Source organism: Magnolia sinica, chromosome 2 (assembly GCF_029962835.1).
Source record: "Magnolia sinica isolate HGM2019 chromosome 2, MsV1, whole genome shotgun sequence".
Classification (NCBI taxonomy): domain Eukaryota; kingdom Viridiplantae; phylum Streptophyta; class Magnoliopsida; order Magnoliales; family Magnoliaceae; genus Magnolia; species Magnolia sinica.
In genome coordinates this window covers 23,583,568-23,591,320 of record NC_080574.1, presented here as the reverse complement: position 1 = coordinate 23,591,320, position 7,753 = coordinate 23,583,568, and the positions used below count along the sequence as shown (strand labels likewise).

The following is a 7,753-nucleotide window of genomic DNA, read 5'->3' as shown; positions in this document are numbered from 1 at the left end:
TAAAAGGTCTAAATAATATATAAATAATATTTAGTTTGTCCTAGTCTTACAAGTGAGTTTTGATCATGATATTAATTAGCTAATAATTGCCTATATGTGAACTTCACTCTTACCGGTGGAGGTTTTTTTTTTTTTTTTTTTTTTTTTTTTTAATATGAATTTTTCACCAAAAGAAGAAGGGGAAACAAAGCAATGTTTATCTCTGCTAGTGTAGTTAAAACCTAAAGGATTAATAAGAACTCAAAAATGACAGTTTTACTGCTAAGTACTAGAGCTCTATAAAAACATACATGGTTTTGAGAGTTCAAATACAAGATTTTTGGAAGCCTTGAAAGATGTCATCTAATTTACAGGACATAGTGTTTTAGTGAGCTTATGAAGTTACAGGGTGGGGGCCCGCTCGGCCGACCCTCCGATCCCCGTGAGCAGATTGTTCCTAAATGGGTCACTGAGATGTTTTGCAAGGTTCTCTATGGGCCCCTCGCCTGTAACGTATGCCTGCAGAAAGAACCCAAGCATCGTGAACATTGCAAGTCTTCCATTCTTAATCTCCTTCACCTTCAGCAATGCCGCCTGATCTGGGTCATCCGCGAGTCCCAATGGATCGAATGGCCCACCTGGATGTAGCTTGTCCTCAAGATTCTGCGAAAAAAGAGAGAATAAATAGAACCAATACAAGTAGAGGAAGCGAGGGAATGAAAATGACACATAGTAGAATCATAACTAGAATGAAAATGACACACCTAGTAGAATCGTAACTATAGAATACGATCCTAATCAAAATTTATATATGTCTCATAATCATAATCATAGTCATTGTAGTCATTATTAGTCACTATGGTAGGAATGATAATGTGCAATGAGTTGTACCATAGGTGATGTAGAGCGGGTTGCGGACACTTTCATGTAAAAGATGGACCAGAGAAGGCCCGATCGGAAGTTGAAATTATCCGGATCATTAGAACCTTAAAACAGTTTTATGTCAAAAACTTGTATGAGTTTTTGGAGGTATCATATATGATTTTGGGTATGAGAAGCTACTTTAGCCAACCAACCCAACGTCGGGTTGCCCACACCGGATTTGCAAGATTCCATCAGATTGACAGTAAAAAGTCCCCTTTATTTTCGATTTTAATATAAATAGTAAGTTTTAAATCAAGTATAATTTTTTATTCTTCAAGTTGTAGGAGTCATGCCCAGCATGAAATGGCTTAGAAAAATTAGGAGAATAACATGGTAAGACCAAATTGGACGCTTACTATTTTTGGCCAAAAACCATATGAAGACTAGTAGAAATGGAGATGGTCTATAAATATCAAGTTTACCATTTATAATAAGTCATGTATTTAGGGTATTTGAGTTTACTATTTATAATAAGTAATGTTTTTAGGGTGTTTGAGTTGGAATTTGAGTCTAAAACTCTGTCATAAGTTTGAGCTCATTATTTAAAGGATTGTAATTTCTTTTTTATCATCAATCAATTTATTTTCAACTTTATTAGAAATTATTTCTATTTCATTACTCGTGAATTAGGAGTAGGTACTCCCTGAAGAGGACAGTGATCGACCTGATCATGTCCCTCCATGCTTCAATAAGGGTATGGTATGGACAGTCCAACCAACAATATAGACCATCTATTCATTCCAGTCCACTCTATTCACCCTATGGCCCAAAAAAAAAAAAAAACACCTTTTGGATAATCTTATCGCTTGTTTGGCCGGACCGATCCTACAGTATTAGGAGGGATGGGATCGCGATATCACGGGATATGCATGACGAGCCAAACAAACCCGGTGAACTTGTACCAAGATATAAGCAATCCCATGGATCCTAAAACAATCCACTGACATCACCATCATTACCTTAAAATTCATCCCATCCCTTGGTAGGACGGATTGGAAGGTAAAATCTCGGGATATGCGGGGTGTGTCAAACAGAGCCAGTGAACTTGTCCCGGGATATAGCAATCCCATGGATCTTAAACCAATCCACTGACACCACCATCATTACCTTAAAATCCATCCATCCCTCCTCATCCCATGGGATTCGCCTGGCCAAACAGGCCCTTAAGTATCTGAAAGTTGCCCATTGGCCCATAAACCGTTGAAATTCCACATTGCATTGATTGGATGGTTAGGATATCCAGTCGCTAAGATTTTCAACATACGGATTGCAAAGATTGGTCTGAAATGAATGGGAGGCAGGGATTGTGACCATTCCTCCTACTATGAAGATGAAACAGTAAAGATGGACAATATCATGATCAGGGGGGCCAATCACGATGCTTTGATCATGTGTCTCTTATATCACAATAGAAAAGAGATTTTCATACCAGGCTATTGGTTATTCTGTAATATTCAGCGCCCCCAACGAGAACAATTTCGGCGACGACGGCCACGATGAGGTTGATCGGAATATTTTTTCCGAAGTAGTTCAAGGTGTTCCCATCAAGGAGAAGCGCTTCAGTCTGCAGATGTAAAAACACTCCATTAGTCTCACAGGGGCTTAATAGTAATTTCCTTCTCATACAACAAGTAGCCCTCCATATCTATACGCAGCTCAACTAGCCAATCTGACCTGTATTTATGATATCCGATCCGTCCATCAGGTGGGCTCCTTTAGATAAGTCATCTCTGATAAGGGATGGTTTAAATGAGTTGAAATGCTTTTCAACCATCCATTGGTTTCATTCATGTGTGGCTTAGCTGACATGCAGTTGACCAGCATCCACGAGGAAAGAAAGCGAGAAAATAGAAATAAATTCGAAATTGATTGATGAATAATTAAAAACGAGTTCACAACCCTTTAAATAAGGGTACCAAGCAATGGGAAAGAAATTAGAATCAAACTACAACTCAAAACTCCTAAAATCCACAACTTACTATTTATAGATGGTCGTGATGTCTACTAGTGCGCAAGGTTTTCGGCCAAAAATAGTAAGTGTCCTATTTGGCTTCACCAAACCGTTCTCCTAATTATTCTAAGCTCTTTTCACGTTGGGCGCAACTCCTAAAGCCCGACGGATGAAGAGTTATAATCAAACTAAAACGTACTATTTATAGTAAAAACGGAATTAAAATAGGAAAGCATTGTCAATCGAGGGTTTTTCGCAATTCGTGCGAACCGGCATAAGCGGGTTGGTTGGCTTCGATGCTCATTCTACCCCAAAATCATATATTTTACGTTAGATAACTCATTCGGATTGCAAAATACGCCCGATTTAAGGTTCGATGGTCCGGATCACTTCGGTCGTCGCCGGGCCTTTTCGATCCATCTTGGCCATGAAACTGTCCGCGACCCGCTCTACATCAAAATGTTTTTCAACCATCCATTGGTTTCATTCATGTGTGGCTTAGCTGACATGCAGTTGACCAGCATGTGTTTATATATATATATATATATATATATATATATATATATATATATATATATATATATATATATCAGATGGACTACACTTTGATACACGGTTGGGATACGTGTAGAAGTGTTTTTGGAGGGCCCCACAATATAGAGTTCTCAGACCTTGAACTAGACGGCTTCACGACCGCAATTAGCGCCGAATTTATTGAAGGCCTCTGGGATTATAAATCCAGCCGCACCAAGCATGGCCCATCGGGCGTGGATGAGCTCGTAAGCTTGGTAGCTGCAAATGGACCCACGTTAACACGTGCCAAGGCAGATAAGGGGTATTTTGGCAATTATCTTTCTTGCTCAGATGTTCTATCCATGTAAAAGATAACAATATCCGAACCTCTACACGTGGCCTAACAATATCCCAACCTCTACACGTGGCCCCATTTGCCAACTTGGAACGAGTATGTGCGTATGTGGCATCCCAGCCATGCATCAGGAGTTCCCTACCATGGAGAAGACCTGGCCGTAAAATAAAGCTGATAAAGTCATCTGGTGGACCGCACTAAACACTGGATGGTTAAAGGATTGCCAATGGTCGACAATCAAATGAACAGAATGGCGTAATTTTTGAACCAGGTCGTCTGCACGGTAAGGCCCCCCAAACGTACAGCTGAGGCACCCCAACTCCACCACCAAGCTGGTGTCAAAGCTCTGTGGCCCCACCACGATGTATCTGTTTTCTTCATGCCATCCATCCATTTTTTAAGATAATTATAGGGCATGAGCCCAAAAATTAAGTAGATCCAAATTTCAAGTGGACCACACTACAGGAGACCTTGAGGATTGAATGCTCACCATTGGAAAAACTTTTTGGGGCCACATAAGTTTTAAATCGAGCTTGTATTTGTGTTTTCCCTTTATTCAAGTTTGTGTGACCTTATCAACAGGTTGGATGGCAAATAATCGTTATAGTAAAGCCTAGGAAGTTTTTAATAGTGAAAACTCAGCTAAAAATATTTTCCCTGCAGTGGGGTCCATCTGATATTTGGATCTGCCTCATTTAGCCTTAAAATGAGCTTGTAAAATGGACGGATGATAAAAACAGATACTCTTGACACCAGCTGGATGGTGTTGGGATACCAGCCAAACCGCGTCCAAATAAAAAGCCAAGGGTGCAGGTGAGCCACCTCTTGGACAATTGTGTCATGAATATGAGTATTTTGGTAATTTGGTCTTTCTAGTGGAGCTCTATAGGTCATCTCTTCAGTGAGGGACGTAGATTAGGTACTACCCTCACTTGGACCTAGAGACAGACTCCTGTCAGTGGCTTTGTGGGACCACCGTGATATATATGTTTAATTCACACCATCCATTTATTTTAACAGATCATATTAAGACATGAACTCAGAAAGGAAGCAGATCAAAGGCTCACGTAGACCACACCATAGGAAGCGGTGATCTTTATTTTCCATCCAACATGTTCATGAGGTCACATAGACCTGGATGAAGGGAAAGCATAAACGTTAGCTTGATCCAAAACTTCTATGGCACTCAGAAGTTTTCAACAGTAGACTTTCAATCCCCACATATTCCTGTGGTGTGGTCTACTTTAGCCTTCGATCCATCTCCTTTTTGGGCTCATGCCTAAACAAATTTTAAAAAATGGATGGACGGAGTGGATTGAAAATATACCCACACTTTCTGCACTTGTTTCAGTACAATTTTCCCTCCTCTCCATGTAGCCTGGGTGAAGAGAGAATGTGCAATGCTCTATGGGATCTAGAATGTTGTACATGTAAAATCCACTCCATCTATAAGGTGGGGACCGTTATTTGAACCATACAACAAAAGATTATCCCACTTAAAAACTCTATTGGGACCACACCAATTGTAAGAATGTAAAATTGCTAAGCTCACACGGTATGGCCTACCTAAGTTTTTTTTTTTTATAATATATATAAATAAGCTAATGTGTATTTCTTCTCTTCATCTTGGTAAGTTAGACTTTGAATAACAGATTTGATGAATGATAAGCTACAAGGTGACGCACGCAAAACCGTGTGGTTGACATCCTGTTCCCACTGTTTCATGTGAATTGGCCATCTAAGTTATGTATCTAGCTGATTTTTAACTTTGAGAAGAACCCAACGAGTGGAATGAATTTTACACTTAAAACATGATGGTCCCCACAAGCTTAGTCGTGTTGTAGACTCCCATCTCCCTCCACTTCTCTCCTTTTTCTCTCTTCCCTCTGGGTTTCTCTCCCTTTTCTCTTTCTATCCCCTACTTGCCCAAGCCCAATCCAAATTGATATATAAAATCAGCCCAGGCCAGGGGCTAACATTACTTGAGCCCAAGCCCAATCCAAGATTGATTGGGCCATGCACTGGAGGCCCAAGCTTAGCCCATGGGTCGGGTAGGCAATGCGCTGTTGCCACCCCTAGATGTACCTCACCTGAAAGACCATCAAAGGCCTTGGCTTTCTATGAACAACGTTGGAAGGTATAAGCAGGGTATTTATATCTTTACCTAAGTGAAGAATCCCAAGAAAGATGAGTTCACCTACTTGCTGAAATTCTCTGGTTTCTTGCTCAGCCCAAAGGGATCGTACCCATAACTGCAAGGAGAAACAGAGCCACATTTACATCATTGACAATTAATTCTATCTTCCAAACATGATAATTTTTTTTTAATCAACACAGGAAGTTCTCTTATGACAGGCAGTCTAAAGCATGCAATCAAGAGAGTATCTTTATCATTTCATATACATAATATTAGCCTGTCAGAATGCCCGTTTGAAATGTAGAATTAGGTCAGATTAGATGGTATGAAATTGCATTTGTTCCCATGTAAATTTCATCCGGTGTTTGGAAGCGATAGAAAGGATTGGATTAATCCAAGTATCATCATGTCATTTGGTCGAAATTCATGCATATGTGGGCCCCATGTTGATGCATGTGTTTTATCCATGCTGTCCATCTATATGCACCCTTCACAAGTGATAATAGAGTCGCATATGCATGCGGCATCAATTATGGAATCTGACCCTTTGATTACAATTCCATGGTCCACCAAATACAGTGTTTTTTTTCCAAAGGAAGAATTTGAACCCAAGTATAGGATTGGACAGTTAAAATACAATAGTATTTCCAGATATATATATATATATATAATCATTGTGTAATAAAGGTGTTAATTCCATCTAATGCAATTCAATACCATTCAATCCTGTGTTTCAAACAGGCTTTAAGACTAAACTAACCCTGAAATATGTAATTTTATAAATTGATATTGAGGCAGGTTCCTGCCTAGGCCAAGCAAAATTAAAATTTGGGTATGTCCAGAATATTATCTCCAAAATGTCCCTACTCTCCTGGAACTTCTCCTGTGAGGTACTCGGGGATCTCCGACCGGTCCAAGAGTCCTTCTGGCAAGAAAATCCTTCTATCGGGACCTGAAAATCACATCCAAACATGCATCGGAAACATGTGGCCACGGACATTACTGATTTAGGGTGCAGTTGGGAATTAGCCTTTGAATTTCAGTTATGTTCTTTTCATATATGAATTCTTAATTTCCATTATTATTAAACATATATTGCAATTCAACTCAATTCGATATCGAATCCAAACGCACCCTGAATTTTTTTAAACCAGAAGTTGCAACTTACCATACCACTTGGCGAGCTCTTCGTTTGAAGGGGAGATGGCGGCGGTCTTCGATTTCCGAGGCGGTGCTGGCTTCTTCTTGGAGAAGATTGCGACGGGCTTGAATGTTGCAGGGCTGGAAGGGGTTGGAGCCGATCGCGCCCCGCCGTTGAAATTGAGTGGGTTTCCGAGCACCTCGGAGACGCCTAGTGTGGCTGGCGCCGTTGCTGCGGCAAGAGAGGCCATTTGATCGCCGGAGAAATTAGAATTTCCAGTGAGAAAAGAGCTTCTTGAGGGGAATGAGAGAGAGCGAGAGAGAGAGAGAGTAGGCATTTGAGACTAAAATGCAGGAGCTGGTGGTTGTGGGGGTGCCAAGTCGGATTCGGGTTCTAAGGCTGTGATTGGTCGGTTGTGAAGACCCGTTATCTGATGGAAGGTTATGATTGGGTGGGGCTTGATGACGTGGCAGATTAAGGTGGGACGCGGATTGCGTACTACCCTGGCCCGTCCCTAGCTCCGAACGGGTAGTTCTGAGGGTATGCCCACCGTGATGTATCTGTACATCCAAACCGATTATACCTTTTCTCATATTATTTTAAGGCATGAAAACAAAAATGCAGCAGATCCAACAATCAAATGGACCACACCACAGATGACGCTTGCATTTAATGCAACTAACATTTAATGCTTTTGTGCATTTTAATGCAACCAAGATTATTATTTGGTGTGGTAAACTTGAGCGTTGGATT

The 7,753-nt window shown here is 40.6% G+C and overlaps 1 pseudogene; it reads right to left on the bottom strand.

The window, feature by feature from the left end:
* Positions 1-224: 224 nt before the first annotated feature.
* Positions 225-7,337, bottom strand: LOC131236673 (chlorophyll a-b binding protein CP26, chloroplastic-like; annotated as a pseudogene).
* Between the last annotated feature and the right edge of the window lie 416 nt (positions 7,338-7,753).